Below are 13,893 nucleotides of genomic sequence, written 5' to 3'. Positions count from 1 at the left end.
GTCAAGGCAACACGGTCACGTGACTGGGTCAGCGATGTGCTCACTTCCGGCCCGGCGACCGGAAGCGCTAGTTAAATGCCCGCTGTCAGATTGACAGCGGGATTTAACTAGTTAATAGGCGTGAGCGGATCGTGATTCCGCTCACGCCTATTGAAGGCACATGTCAGCTGTTATAAACAGCTGACATGTCGCGGCTTTGAGGTAGGCTCACAGCCGGAGCCCTCCTCAAAGCAGGGGATACTTACCGATGACGCAGTAGTACGTCATCGGTAAGTAAGGGGTTAAATGGAAGACGTTTGGGACCACCAGAAGTCTTCCTAGACCTGGCTGTCCAGTCAAACTGAGCAATCGTGGAAGAAGAGCCTTGGTGAGAGAGATAAAGAAGAACCCCAAGATCACTGTGGCTGAGCTCCACAGATGCAGTAGAAAGATGGGAGAAAGTTCCACAAAGTCAACTATCACTGCAGCTCTCCACAAGTCGGGCATTTATGGCAGAGTGGCCCGACGGAAGCCTCTCCTCAGTGCAAAACGTGAAAGTCCGCATAGAGTTTGCTGAAAAAATACATGAAATAAGATTCTCTGGTCTGATGAGATGAAGATAGAACCTTTTGGTGATAATTCTAAGCGGTATGTGTGGAGAAAACCAGGCAGGCACTGCTCATCACCTGCCCAATACAATCCTCACAGTGAAACATGGTGGTGGCAGTGTTATGCTATGGGGGTATTTTTCAGCTGCAGGGACAAGGCGACTGGTTGCAATTGAAGGAAACATGAATGCAGTCAAGTACAGAGATATTCTGGATGGAAACCTCTTCCAGAGTGCTCTGGACCTCAGACTTGGCCGAAAGTTCACCTTCAAAAAAGATAGTGACCCTAAGCACACAGCTAAAATAACAAAGGAGTGGCTTCAGAACAACACTGTGACCATTCTTGACTGGCCCAGCCAGAGCCCCAACCTAAACCCAACTGAGCATCTCTGGAGAGACCTGAAAATGGCTGTCCACCAATGTTCACCATCCAACCTGACGGAACAGGAGAGCATCTGCAAGGAAGAATGGCAGAGGATCCCAAATCCAGGTGTGAAAATCTTGTATCATTCCCAAGAAGACTCATGGCTGTAGTAGCTCAAAATGGTGCTTCTACTCAATACTGAGCAAAGGGTCTGAATACTTATGACCATGTGATACTTCAGTTTTTATTTTTTAATAAATTTGCAAAAATGTCTACATTTCTGTTTTTTTTCAGTCAAGATGGGGTGCAGAGTGTACATTAATGAGAAAAAGATGAACTTTTTTGAATTTACCAAATGGCTGCACTGAAACAGAGTGAAAAGTGTAAAGGGATCTGTGTTAGGCATCAGGTTCCTATCGCTGCACAGCAGGAATCCCGAGACTTGCCTTCGGTGGGTCTCCCATTCCTCTCCGGCCACAGAGGAGGCTGCTCAGCATGCTCGTTGATCCCAGCGCTCTGCTCAGACTAGCACTGTGGGTTTGGTTGCTGCTGCCACCTCTGGTCCAGCTATAGCAACGCATGCTGGTCAGCAGCGAGCTACTCCAGGGACTAAGTCCTCCTTTCGGTCTCTTAAGCATGCCCGTGGGACGATCTCAAAGGAGATTGGAGGTCACATGCTCAGGTCCTTCTCCAGCTCGGATTGGACCATCAGGAAGATCCTGGAAGGTCGCTGCTATAAAAGGTTCGCATGGCCGCTTGGCCATGCGCTGGTATAGACAGTAATTGGTAGTGATGTGTGTGATAATGGATGCTTGTGAATCGCTGAATGACTCATTATGAAACCCCTTCCCTTTGATACGCATGTTGGTAGGGTTTAGAGTCCTGAGTCAGCTCCGAGAGGTGGCACTGCATAGCGCCGCAGTGCTTACAGCTTCTCACACGTTATGCCAGAGTGTCATCTGCACGAGACACGTGTGTACCGCATACGCTGCAGTGTCCGTCTCAACGGTGCCGTGCGCAGTTACTGCGCTTTCCAGCGCTAAGCTTAGGCTGGCTAGTGGCATCCGCCAGGGCGGTGCTGTACGCACGCAATGTGTGTGGAGGAGGACTCCCAGGTAGTGACCAGGCAGGTACCCAGGGGACCGCCATCAGGGTTCCTGAGGGAACGATACTGGGAGGACAGTAAAGGGAGAGACTTGACTGAAGTTGTCAGGGAAACGGGGCAGGGCAAGGATAAAAGGAGCAGGGGGCGCGCTGAAGTGGCAGTTGGAAGAGAGTGTGACAACAGGCAGGAAGCCGTGTGAGACAGAGAGGACCGAGGGAGCGGACGGTGTGTTCTGGAGGGACCGACAGGGGTCTGTGAAAGTAAAGCTGCGCACTCATCGACAAGTGACACGTGAGGGACTCTCACCGGCGGCCGCTCCCCGCATACGGATGCATACAGCCGCCCCCGCTGTTTACCGCCCTGCTGTGACAAGTCCGCGACCTCCAGTGACCGCTGCGACTACAGACCATTCCGTTACAGCGGTCAGGACACTGCCCCCCTGCCTTCTCCCACAATTGCAGCCCTGTCATCACCGGCCCCTGGGGGCGCCACCTCGCTACAGGCGGCCGTAGAGGCCCCCGTCCGGTTTGCTAAGGGACCCTGAGCAGAGGTTGGTGAACGGTTATATTTAGAGACTGCGTCATAACTCCGCGGTGAGACGAGAGCCGCAAGGAGACGCCTGTTGCGCCCATCGGCATCGTTTCTTCAGGGCCTGTTGCGCCCGTCCGGCATCGTTTCTTCAGGGCCTGTTGCGCCCCACCGTCATCGTTTCTTCAGGGCCTGTTGCGCCCCACCGGCATCGTTTCTTCAAGGGCCTGTCGAGCCCAGTTTCATCCCAGAATATCAAGGCAGCCGCATCAGCGACCTCTACGCGGCCACGCCTGTGATCCTGACTGATCCCTGGAAGGATAAGTTACTATAGGAGATAAGGTCCCCCAGTTTGGTCATATGTGGCCTATAGCACCCGGGCCAACCAGGTTAGTCGCATTTCAATAAGAAAGTGTTGTTAGGTTTGTTGAGTCCCTGCGTGGACTGGTTGTTGTTAACACTTTTTGTTTGCTCAATATAGCCCCTGCGGCTACAGTTTATAAAAGTTATTTCCACAAACCACACTCAGTCTCGTGTCTCGTCACTGCATCCTGCGAACCTGCTGAACCCTACACTTGGCATAGTCGGCAGGGTGCAGTCTCCGAGCACAGACAGTGGTGCCCCAGATCAGGGTAGAGCTGTAAACTCTACAAATGGTGAGGGTCCTCGTACCAGCATATCATTGGGAGCCATGCTGAACAACCTGCCTAGATTTTCCAGCTCCAATACTATGTTATGGAGCTGGACAGAGCGGATGCGGGGGCTCTTTCGGATGCACCCAATGACCCCTGATCTGGAGGCCGAGGTGGCACTCGTAGCACTGGACGGGGAGGCGCGGAGGTCAGTGATTTTGAAACCTCCGGGGCACCGTAACACTTTTGAAAAAGTGTTACAGATAGTAGAACAGACCCATGGGGACCCTACTAATGTGGGAGAGTTAAGAACCCGTTTGTTTAGTCGGATGCAAGCAGAGGGGGAGACGATCACAGAGTATATGAATGTCCTCCAAGAATTGCATACGGCTATAGAAAGAAAGGACGGGGTTGAGGCAGGACCTGTTGACATTACCCTACATGACCTACTGGTGACTGGTTTGCGAGATCCATTAGTCAAATAAGCACTGCGGGAACAGATCAGAATGAATCCCTGAATAGATTTTTCAGAGGTGGGAAGTCAGGCACGTGCTTGAGAGCAGGAGCAGGGGATGGCGGTCCCCGTGGGGAAAGTCAGAGGTGTGGAGGCCTCCGTGAATGTAGTCAAGGAGCGTCAGTGGGTGGAAGAGGTGAAGCAAGAGCTGAAAAGTATTAAGGGCGAGTTGGCCGAAGTAAAGAGAAGGACCGAGACCGGAACTGGACGACCTAGCTTTAATCCCGGCTCTTGGGGATCATGCTCCTCGCAGGTTGGTCAGCCTACACAGGCCCGGTGTTTTGAGTGTGGAGCTACCCACCCCCGGCGGCCATTAAACTAAAGGGCTCCGGGCCGGGGGGACACCGCTCGGAGCCGAAAACCACAACTAGGGGTGGTGGAAGTCCTGAAGATTTGGTAGCAAAATGTCCAGTGGTTTGGGCAGAAGTGGAGGGCCGGGCCGTCCGGTGTCTGGTAGACACGGGGTCACAAGTAACCACCATGCCTGCAACGTACTTTCAACAAAACTTCCCGGAGGCAGCAAGACCCCAGTGGGGGCCCATGATTAGAGTAATAGCCGCCAACCAATTGCCGGTCCCGGTTGCCGGGGTAGTGTGGGTGCAGGTGACGTTGTGCGGTAAATCCCTTGGTCGCAGAGGGGTGGTGCTTACTCAAGGGGAAGCTGATCAACGGCACCCCGTCACCCTAGGCATGAATATTTTACTTGAGTTCGGCAACTTGCTACTAAATGATCCCACACAGAAGATTCTGAAGCAGTGGTGTTCTCGCACAGCTCAGGGACAGGTATTCCAGCAGCTGGTGCGCGGGTGCATCAGGACTGCCAGGAGGGCGAGGCTCTGGGCAAAGTTATCGCATCAGCAGCTCCCCTGCTTGTGCTACCTCCTGGACAGACAGTGGTGGCCCTGCCAATTCGAGCCCCGATACCTTTGGAGGGCGTGGAGGTGCAGGTGGAGCCGTGTCACTCAGAGCGCTTACTTCCTGGCATACTGGTGGCCCGTTCCCTGGCTACGGTGCAAAAAGGAACTGTCCTGGTACGCTGCGTTAACCTTGAAGACCGAGACACCGTTCTGAAAGCACGGACTGTACTGGCCAAACTAGTAAGGCCTTTAGAAGAAGTGCTGCCAGCTCCTGCGGTTCAATTACGAGTACACCCAGAGGATCCTTGGGAAGTAACAATACGAACCTTACAGGTCCACGAAGTCTCGGCACAAGAGAAGGGCCGAAATATTTTGGAGCAAATGCGGGCCGAGCTTTCTGGATTAACTGCAGCCCAACTCTCATAGATAAAAACATTGCTTGGACAGTACCATGAAGTATTTTCTAGTCATGAGGACGATTTTGGGTGTACCACCTCCATCACTCATGAAATCCCCACAGCAGGAGCGGCCCCTATCCGGGAACGATATCGACAGATTCCGCCACAACTCTATCAGGAGGTGAAAACTTTGCTGGCCCAAATGCTGTGAAAAGGGGTGATACGGGAAAGTCAAAGCCCCTGGGCGGCCCCAATCGTGTTGGTCCAGAAGAAAGATGGTCCACTACGAATCTGTGTGGATTATCGTAAACTGAATGCTTGCACTATTAAAGACTCATATCCACTGCCCCGCATAGAAGAATCCCTGTCCACCTTGGGAAAAGCAACATATTTTTCAACCCTGGACATGGCCAGTGGGTACTGGCAGGTGCCCATGTCAGAAGATAGAGCCAAGACGGCGTTCATCTTGCCCATGGGACTGTTTGAGTTTAATCGGATGCCGTTTGGGCTGGCCAATGCCCCCGGGACCTTTCAGCGATTGATGGAGCGGTGTCTGGGAGATCTCAATTTTGAGGCTACGTTGATCTATCTGGACGACATCATCGTTTGTGCCGCCACCTTTGAGGACCACCTGAAGCGGTTGGGACAGGTACTCAGCCGGTTGCAAAAGTACGTGTTGAAGGTGAAGCCTCAGAAATGCCACCTATTTCGCTTTCAGATTGAGTATCTGGGTCATGTCGTTTCGGCACAGGGTGTGAGGCCATCCCGGGAGAAGGTTGCTGCTATCCAGGAATGGCCTACCCCCGAGACGGTGAAAGATGTGCGGGCTTTTCTGGGGTTAGCTGGATATTACCGTCACTTCGTAAAGAATTTTGCATGTCGAGCTCAAGCCCTGCACGACCTGCTGAAGGGGGCTCCCGCTGGGGCCAATGGGCGAAAAATCCAGTGGCAACACCCTCAGGAAGAGGCCTTCTGAGACCTCAAGGCTGCGCTCTCAGATGCCCCAGTGTTGGCTTATGCAGATTTCTCTCAACCGTTCATCTTGCACACTGACGGGAGTCTTCACGGGCTGGGGGCTGTATTGTCACAGGTTTAGGATGGCCGGGAGAGGGTGATCGCATATGGAAGTCGCTCACTCCATGACTCCGAGCGTAACCCTGACAATTACAGCTCCTTTAAGCTCGAGCTACTCGCAGTGGTGTGGGCTATGACGGAGAGATTCGCAGAGTACCTAGCGGGCTCCGAGGTGGTAGTGTGAACTGACAACAACCCGCTGGCTCATTTGGAAAACGCCAAATTGGGGGCTCTGGAACAGCGATGGGTGGCCCGGATGGCGAAGTATAATTATAAGATTATCTACAAAAAAGGGGCCGAGAATGTCCATGCAGACGCCCTCTCCAGGATTCGACATAAAACTCCAGGACAGAATCGAGACGAAGAATTAGAAGGAGAGGAAATACCGTTCGCTCTCACTGCTGCTGTGCTCACAACTGACAATAAAAAAATATCTTCCTCTGAGACCCCAAGTGGCATATTGGAACAATCCCGGGATAAGTGGATACAACAGCAACAAGAAGACGAAGAGGTTGGCCTTCTCAGTACATGGGTCGCAGCTGGGCAATTACCCACTGACTCTCAACGGCAAAATTTGACTCAAGACCTGTTGCTTATGCTGCGACAATGGGAGAGGTTGGTTATCCGAAAGGGATTATTGTATCGTAAAATAACATCACAAACAACTTCGATGACGGTTTGGCAGGTGGTTACGCCAGGAGCCCAACTTCACGTACTGGCTCGGGAGGCTCACGAAAAAGGGGCCCATTTCGGAACAAAAAAAACCTTGCAATGGCTGCAACAGAAAGCTACCACCCGCGCTTGCCGGCTGTTGTGGATGAAATTTGCCGGACCTGCCACCTGTGTGAACTAGCCAAACCACCCGCTCAGCGAGCCGCAACTCAGACTATTGTGACCTCAGCGCCCCTTGAGCTCCTGACGGGGGATTATCTGACCATTGGGCCCACATTTCAGGGATACGAACACTGTCTCGCTATGGTAGATCATTTCACCAAGTTCGCTGTGGTCACCCCCACTCGGGATCAGACCGCAGAGTTAGCTGCCTCCGCAATCTGTAGAAACTTTATACAAGTATACGGCTGTCCTCAACGGATACATCCTGATCAGGGAGCATGTTTTTTAGGAAAAGTCATGGAAGAACTGCATCACCTCTATGGAATTGACAAATCCCGGACCACACCGTATCACCCACAAGGGAATGGGGCTTGTGAACGATTTAATCGGACATTGATTCAGATGTTGCGCACTCTGGAGAGTGACAAGAAGGCCCGTTGGCCCGAATATGTTTCTGAATTAGTTTGGGTCTATAACAATAGGGTACATCGAGTGACTGGCTATACCCCCTATTCCCTGTTGTTCGGACGAGAAAGTAAAGGGATCACGGAGGTGGAGTTAGACCCCGAAGAGCCTCAGCCTTGGACTGGAGTGTCGTCTTGGGTCCGAAATCATCGTCACCGGCTGCAAACTCTTCACTGAATTGTACACACCAAGCTCCGAGACTGGGAGCACCCAGGGAAGAATGCAACCCCACCTCCTCACCTCCAAAGCGGGGACCGGGTGCTTGTACTAGATCAACGCCCCCAGAACAAACTGGAGCCGCGTTGGGAAGAAAGTCCTTATCGGGTCTTACGCCGTATCTATCCAGACGGACCGGTGTATGAAATACGACCTGAGGAGGATGAAACACCGCCCACTCGTATTGTGCATCATAATATGTTACGACCATGTACTTCCTCCGACCCGAAGCAACCGGAGCCTACCCTGTCGAAATCCGTACCGTCTTCCGTATGTTGGGACCCGGACGACGACGAAGATTGTCTCCCAGGACACGGAGGCCCTCCACTCAGTAATGAATCATCTGACACAATTAGCCCGCCCGCACCAATCAGCCCACCGATGTCCACCACCCCAGACGACTCTACCCCAGTTGAACTTAGACGCTCCGAGCGGTCAACAGACGGCAAACCCCCTGAATGATATGAGCAAGATCAATTCATATGGCAACGAACATTGAAACCCCTACAGACCGATCTCAAAAGACTAAGGCCCTCGCCCGAGGACTGGCGAGCTTACAGGGTGGGAGAGTGTGGGGAGGAGGACTCCCAGGCAGTGACTGGGCAGGTACCCAGGGGACCGCCATCAGGGTTCCTGAGGGAACAATACTGGGACGACAGTAAAGGGAGAGACTTGACTGAAGTTGTCAGGGAAACAGGGGGCGGGGCAAGGATAAAAGGAGCAGGGGGCGCGCTGAAGTGGCAGTTGGGAGAGAGTGTGACAACAGGCAGGAAGCCGTGTGAGACAGAGGACCGAGGGAGCGGACGATGTGTTCTGGAGAGACCGACAGGGGTCTGTGAAAGGAAAGCTGCGCACTCACCGACAAGTGACACGTGAGGGACTCTCACCGACGGCCGCTCCCCGCATACAGACGCATACAGCCACCCCCGCTGTTTACCGCCCTGCTGTGACAAGTCCGTGACCTCCAGTGACCGCTGCGACTACAGACCATTCCGTTACAGCGGTCAGGACACTGCCCCCCTGCCTTATCCCACAGTTGCAGCCCCTGTCATCACCGGCCCCTGGGGGCGCCACCTCGCTACAGGCGGCCGTAGAGGCCCCCGTCCGGTTTGCTAAGGGACCCTGAGCAGAGGTTGGTGAACAGTTATATTTAGAGACTGCGTCATAACTCCGCGGTGAGACGAGAGCCACAAGGAGACGCCTGTTGCGCCCATCGGCATAGTTTCTTCAGGGCCTATTGTGCCCCACGGCATAATTTCTTCAGGGCCTGTTGCGCCCCACCATCATCGTTTCTTTAGGGCCTGTTGCGCCCCACCGACATCGTTTCTTCAGGGCCTGTTGCGCCCCACCGTCATCGTTTCTTTAGGGCCTGTTGCGCCCCACCAGCATCGTTTCTTCAGGGCCTGTTGCGCCCCACCGTCATCGTTTCTTCAGGGCCTGTTGCGCCCCACCGTCATCGTTTCTTCAGGGCCTGTTGCGCCCCACCGGCATCATTTCTTCAGGGTCTGTTGCGCCCCACCGTCATCGTTTCTTCATGGCCTGTTGTGCCCCACCGTCATCGTTTCTTCAGGGCCTGTTGCGCCTCACTGTCATCGTTTCTTCAGGGCCTGTTGCGCCCAGTTTCATCCCAGAATGTCGAGGCGTCAAGGCAGCCGCATCAGCGACCTCTACGCAGCCACGCATGTGATCCTGACAGATCCCTGGAAGGATCAGTTACTATAGGAGATAAGGTCCCCCAGTTTGGTCATACATGGCCTATAGCACCCGGGCCAACCGGGTTAGTTGCATTTACCATAAGAAAGTGTTGTTAGGTTTGTCGAGTCCCTGTGTGGACTGGTTGTTGTTAACACTTTTTGTTTGCTCAACATAGCCCCTGCGGCTACAGTTTATAAAAGTTATTTCCACAAACCACACTCAGTCTCGTGTCTTGTCACTGCATCCTGCGAACCTGCTGAACCCTACAAGTGCGGTAACACAACGGTCAGCTGCATCCTGTGACTGCTAAGGCTGGTTTCACACTAGCATTACCGGGTGCAGCGCATGGCCGCCGCTAAGCTCTGCCCCGGGCGTGCCCCCTCCACTCAGCTCGTCCTCTGATTGCATGACGCTGCACGCGATCAGCATACCCTATATTTAGCATTGGGTACGCTGGTCGTGCACTGTGTTGCATTTTTGTGCACTCGGCGCAGCGCCAAAAGGGCGCAAGTGCCGGCAAAAGTGTACCAGTGCACGACCAATGCTAAATATAGGATACGCTGATCACATGCAGCGTCATGCGATCAGAGGAGGAGCTGACCAGAGGAGGCGCGGCCGGGGTCGGGGCTTAGTGGCGGCCTTGCGCTGTGCCTCAGTACGCTAGTCTGAAAGTAGCCTTACAGAGCACAGCGTTTCTCTAGGGTTAATCCCTGGCGCCGTGGTAGTGGTTCCCCAAGCCGTAGTCTGTGAGGTAACAGGCTTCGATGTCTCTTTCTGCGGCTCTAAGCTGTAACAGAGTTCGCTCCTGCTCACACCAGGTTAGTGGTTCCTCCGCTGGTGTGCAGCTAGTGTCCGCCATTACCGAGCAGCAGTTTACCATCTCTGCACGGTGGACTCCGGGTTGCGATCGCACTTTATTATATTTTATATTTAGTGCGATCTGCAACCGAAACAGTCTGAATACTTTCCGTACCCACTGTATATTCCCTTTGCTTTATAGATGGGGAATGATCATAAAATATATATAGATAATATACATCTGTTTATATGGGATATGTGTTCATTCCTGTATTATCTACATATATTTCATGCTCATTCACCACCTATCAAGCACAAGGAATATAAAATACACAGGGGCGGACACTAACAGCATGGGGCCCCTGTGCAAGAAATGTTTCTGGGCCGCCCTCCTTTTATGGCGACAAAGATATTGTTAGGCGTCGGGTTCCTGTCGCTGCACAGCAGGAATCCCGAACCTTGCATTCAGCAGTCTCCCATTCCTCTCCGACCGCAGAGGAGGCTGCTCAGCAGACTCGTCGATCCAGGCGCTCTTCTCAGACCAGCTCTGTAGGTTAGGTTGCTGCTCCAGGGACTAAGTCCTCCTTTCGGTCCACTGAGCATGCCCGTAGGACGATCTCTCATTGGAGATCGGAGGTCACATGCTCAGGTCCTTCACCAGCTCGGATTGGACCATCAGGAGGGTCAGGAAGGTCCCGGAAGAACGCTGCTATAAAAGAGCCGCATGGCCATGCGCTAGCATAAACTCAAATTGTTATGGAGTGTATGATGATGGATGCATGTATCTGGTGACTGACTCATTATGACACCCCTACCCTTGGTTGTGTTTGTTGTTAGGGTTCAGAGGTTAGGGTCAGCGCCTGTCAGTGGCTACTGTATACACCACAGTGTAGTCCAGCCTTCTGCACACTAGCGTCCAATGGTGTCGCCCACTGCAGGGCACTATCATACCGCGGCAAGTGACAGCCACGCCTGTGAAACGCCTTACGCAACCTACGCTTATCTGGCCAAATCCTGGGCGATTAGTGGCATCCGCCTGAGCAGCGCTGTGCACACTTGCACGTGTTATAGTTAGCTGGCACCGCAGCTGCGGTGCCGAGCACTAGCGTGTCTAGAGGGACTCTAATCCTGTGTCTCAGGGGCAGAGTCCTGTGACTATACGCTAGCGCTCACACTGCCGAGTTTTGTGAGTACAAACAGGCTACAGCATTTATTATTTGGCGGTTGTGCGGCTCTGTGAGGTAACAGAGTCCGCCTCTGTACACACTGGGTGAGGTTAACCCGTGTGTCCCTTTATTATATTGCCATATCACATCCGCCATTACCGAGCAGCAGTTAACACCTCTGCACTGTGGAGCACGGGCTGCGAACGCACCTAAATACCATCTTTACTATTTGGTGCGTTCCGCCAGCCCCTAACAGATATATATATATTCCCAGGCATCTGGTAGAGGACCCGAGAATGAGAAAGGACAAAAAAAAACGTGGGTGAGAAAGAAGTTTTTCTTTGGCACCTGTCCACACTGCCAAAAGTACCATATAGGGATGAGCGAGTATACTCGTTAGGATTCGGTACTCGGCGAGTAATGCGGCTCGAATCCTGGCGAGTATTTCACTACTCGCCTCACAATATTCGGCACAGCCCAGCACAGTCCCTGCACAGTCCCCGCACAGCCCAGCACAGTCCCGCACAGCCCGGCACAGTCCCCACACAGCCCGGCACAGTCCCCACACAGCCCGGCACAGTCCCCACACAGCCCGGCACAGTCCCCACACAGCCCGGCACAGTCCCCACACAGCCCGGCACAGTCCCCACACAGCCCAGCACAGTCCCCACACAGCCCGGCATAGTCCCCGCACAGGCCAGCACAGTCCTGCACAGCCTGGCACAGTCTTCGCACAGGCCAGCACAGTCTTCTCACAGGCCAGCACAGACCCACACAGCCCGGCACAGTCTTCTCACAGGCCAGCACAGTCTTCGCACAGTCCCAGCACACACACACAGCCCATTACTCGCATTTCCCATAGACTTATATTGGACTCGCTACTTGTTACGAGTACCTCCTAATACTCGGGTACTCATAACGAGTAGCGAGTCCGAATACTTCACTACTCGCTCATCCCTAGTACCAAAACCTGGTTTAAAAACAACAGTATCACTGTGCTTGATTGGCCAGCAAACTCGCCTGACCTTATCCCCATAGAGAATCTATGGGGTATTGTCAAGAGGAAGATGAGACACCAGACCCAGCAATGCAGATGAGCTGAAGGCTACTATCAAAGCAACCTGGGCTTCCATAACACCTCAGCAGTGCCTCAGGCTGATCACCTCCATGCCACGCCGCATTGATGGCAGTAATTGATGCAAAAGGAGCCCCGACCAAGAACTGAGTGCATTTACTGAACATTCATTTCAGTCGGCCAACATTTCGGATTTTAAAATCATTTTTTCAGGCAGGTGTTATAAAGTTTTCTAATTTACTGAGATAATGACTTTGGGGTTTTCAGGACGAGAGGAAAAACAAAAAAAAAAAAGACATTGGCTTTTATACTCACATTGTCCAAAGTGGAGATTCTTCACATGTCAGAGCTTCTTCTTTGCTTGTTTCCAGTCTGCAGAGTTGTGGACTGCCAATGCACACTCCCTCTTTTTATCTAGGTTTGTGTGGGGGGTGGCTAATTAGTGTCTAGACAGCTTTATTCAGGAAAAACACATGCGTTCAAATGCAAACAAACACATGTACTTGCGAACGCATGCGTTCGTATATACTGCAGTGCATTGTTTTGACGCATTACTTCTGCAAACAACCACATGTTTCTAGGCGGCAAATTGACGCCTTCAAAATTGCAACATGTTGCATTTACCGCGCCCAGCCACAGACGACGAAATGATGCATGCGTCGTCAAACGCGGCAGAAAGCATCCAATTGGATGTACCTGCGTCCCCAATCTTAAAGATAGGTAAACAAGACGCATGCGGAAGTATGCGGTAGAAACGCTGCGGAGACAACCGCAAATATGAAACCAGCCTTAGAGAGAGCACAAAGTGACTCCATCTGGTCAATTGAAGTCAATGGTGCCATTGGTGGACCTGCTTGAACTCCATTTGTCAGGACTTCAGATGGAAGAACAGCATGGTGGCTCATTGGTTAGCATTGTTGCTTTGCGGGTGGGGCCCTGGGTTCACATCCCACCAGAGACAACATCTGCAAGTAGTTTGTATGTGTTTTAGTGGGAATCCTCCCACACTCCAAACTTAGACTTTAACCCACAATGGGGACAGCGATGCTAAAGTCTGTAAAGAGCTGTGTGCGCATTCCCCAAGGCTGCCTTTATACACAGGTTTGAACTTCCCTTATTTTGGGGCAGTGCCCACTTATTTTGTTTGTATCGATGCATACAAGCCAAACTAATACTGAATAGAGCGTAGTTAGACTTCTCCATTGGTGGATTTTCTCAACGTGTGCACCAAATGGTTACCACAGACATGGCGTGAACCTACCTTGTATGTACAGGATGCATTGCTTGTGTTACATCTGCTGATTTATAGAAAATGTACAAGGTTTGTTTTGAGATCAAGCACAGAAATAAATACTCTATGTCACATTATCATCTATAGTAGCAAAATCCTTTTCCTCTGTTTAAATAAATGACTTGTTGGAAATGAGACGTGTTGTGTTTCCAGCGGCCGCCCGAGAGCATCAGCGAATCATCTACGCTATATTTATATGTTTATTGCACAGATGTTGAGGAGAAATATATATTGGGACAAAAAGCTACAAGAGTTTTTATTGAAAGGAAGCGGCATGTTCCTTTTCATACAGCC

General features: G+C 52.1%; 1 protein-coding gene across 2 annotated transcripts in view; it reads right to left on the bottom strand.

Moving 5' to 3' along the window:
- Nucleotides 1–12,684, bottom strand: part of ALG1 (ALG1 chitobiosyldiphosphodolichol beta-mannosyltransferase) — a 60,703-nt gene extending 48,019 nt beyond the window's left edge. For both annotated transcript variants that reach the window (XM_073542784.1, XM_073542783.1), the window contains exon 1: nt 12,624–12,684. The gene's annotated coding sequence lies outside the window, so the exon portion shown is untranslated. The remainder of the gene's footprint in view (nt 1–12,623) is intronic.
- Nucleotides 12,685–13,893: the final 1,209 nt, after the last annotated feature.

The sequence above is a fragment of the Dendrobates tinctorius genome, unplaced genomic scaffold (genome assembly GCF_039654945.1).
Source record: "Dendrobates tinctorius isolate UK_male_01 unplaced genomic scaffold, ASM3965494v1 ptg000129l, whole genome shotgun sequence".
NCBI lineage: Eukaryota > Metazoa > Chordata > Amphibia > Anura > Dendrobatidae > Dendrobates > Dendrobates tinctorius.
The sequence above is the reverse complement of the archived record's forward strand: the minus strand, read 5'-3'. Positions and strand labels throughout refer to the sequence as shown.